The following is a 2,601-nucleotide window of genomic DNA, read 5'->3' as shown; positions in this document are numbered from 1 at the left end:
TGAGATAACCAGAGACATAATAGATAATTACATATGGATCATTTCAACTTTATGATCTTATTGTGTGGTGAATATTGTAAGGAAGTATGAAAATAATGACTTATAAGATGTTAATATAAAATAGAAAATGGAGATAAACATTTTAAAAGATTAAAATAAATATATAAGATATACATATCATACAAACTCTAAAACTAAGTTTTTACAATGATATTTGATTTGATTTTTTATAACCCATACAACAACAATAACAAAAAAAATACAAAACAAAACAAAACAAAACAAAAAAGAGATTTGAGAGTAGTGGAAGAAGATGAGAGAATGAAAAAGTGATAGAGTAAGAGAATAAGATAATGAATATTTATAGGAAGAGAAATGATGAAAAATTACATTAAAAAAATGAGAGTTACAATTCTAATTTATTGTTTTGTTTTAATACAATTGATTAATACAACTTAGTGGAGAAATAAAGTTAATGCATAATTTATAGGGAGAATTTATATGATTTCAGTTTTATATTATGTGAGTTAAATGTGAAAATTAATTGGGTATAATTTTTTTTTGTTAAAATTGCATTGCCAAGTGGACCAATAAGAAGAGAGTGAAACTCTACTTTTATATATATGATTTAAATGATCGGAGGAGACTCATGGACATTAATTAGCATGAAACAAACTTATGCAAAACTGAGGCGTCCACGTAGCAAACTTCTCAACCCATCATAAAGGTATGAAATTCCGGCTACCTTCGATCCGCAAACTTGAGACAATTTGTCAACTTCGTCTCTGATTTGTTTGTCATAAGCTTTTTACATGATTTCTCTAATGGCAATGTAACTATTGTGCTAGATCTGGAAGTAAGTTTCTGGGATTAAAGTTGTAGCAATAAAAGAAACTAGATTTTAATACCGCAGCACAATTTTTAAAAATAATTATTAAGAAAAGTTATGTTTTATTTTGTGTGTTTTTTTAATACTTAGATTCTATAAATGAGTTTTTTTTTTGTGTGTGTTTATTACCGGTGAAGATTGGCGTAAAACCTCTCGTGAACTCATATGAAATAAGACTAAAATATTTTGTGTATTTTTGTAGACTAATCCGTAAAAAACTGTATACTCATATATATGTAAACTCTAACCCATAACATGATCTGCAACAAATTTTTTTTAGCAAGTTAAAAGTATCTAGAATATTTAAATTGTGTATACTAATTTCTTTTTGAATTATTCTATGTATGTTTTTGGATATTACGAATAATAATTTCAAATTTTAATATTTATTTATTGGCAAGGGTTTAACTATGTAAATCGTACAAATAAAAGATTACTTTACCAAATGTATTTCCAAATTAATAACAGGATAATTAATTTTAGTTTTAATGTTTTAGACAATAAATTCATACAGCCATTAAAAAGATGATCTTATTTATTTATAATCAATTTCAATACATTAGGTTCGTATGACAAGCAACAAAATGTCATAGGCTTGTTTACTCACAACTAAAAGTAAATTTATAATAAAAAAATTAAACGTCTGAATTAGAAAATATTTTTTTTTATATTGTGCATTGTCTTATATCACATTGTGTCATCTTTTAATAGTTTATATATATATATGATATAATATTTTACTTAAACCGTATAAAACATATATTGTTAATCATATTCAGTTGGGATATTTTTAGAGACAAAACATACAGGTACCTGACTTCCTAAAGGTTGAAAAAATATTTTAAGTCAAACAAAACTTTTAAACCACTTACAAAATTAAGTAATATATATTTGACCGAAGATTTTTTCACGATTTTTGTTGAAAAAATCAATGTAATTAAGGTCAACAAAATCTTAAGTCAAACAAAATTTCTATGGTATTATTACTAATATTTGAAAATTCATCTATAAAAGGACAATCAACTCTCTTTTTACTTACTCACTAAGTGGTTTTACAAAATATTTCATAGTAATTCTATTGAACAAAAAAAAAGTAATTCTATTGTAGACTTGTTTATAGAAAGATGATGCCTTCAAAGTCTCATTTGGTTGCTCTTCTCTTGATCATTTCTCTCATTGTTAATGTTCAATCTATTCGTAAGTTTTTGTTTTTGTATCTTAATTATGTGCATATTTTTCAATATACATATAATTATCATCCTTTTATAATTAATGCAATTATTATAAATCTTATGACAATTATATGTAATTATTATATTTCTAATTGATTAATTTTACAGGAATTATGGATGATTCAGATGACGATTGTAAATACAAAGGACCATGTCACAAGAGGGAAGATTGCTTCCAAAGATGTGGACTAAAAGCACCTTCTCATGGTGCTTTGTGTGTACCTTCAACAACCGGTCCGGAACGTGTATGCTGTTGTCTCTATTAATATGACACTGAATATGATTGACAATGTTCAATAAGGTTTAAATAAGATATTATATCATCTCTACATATATTGTTTCATATTATTATATTTTCAAATTTACATGTCTTAATATAGATTAAAGATAATTCAAACATAACTAACTAAAATTAAAAGTACAAGAGATCTAACATGAGTTATACTACAATATGTGTTTTACAACTTATACATTTTTTTT

The sequence above is a fragment of the Camelina sativa genome, chromosome 2 (genome assembly GCF_000633955.1).
Source record: "Camelina sativa cultivar DH55 chromosome 2, Cs, whole genome shotgun sequence".
In the NCBI taxonomy this organism is placed as follows: domain Eukaryota; kingdom Viridiplantae; phylum Streptophyta; class Magnoliopsida; order Brassicales; family Brassicaceae; genus Camelina; species Camelina sativa.
The sequence above is the reverse complement of the archived record's forward strand: the minus strand, read 5'-3'. Positions refer to the sequence as shown.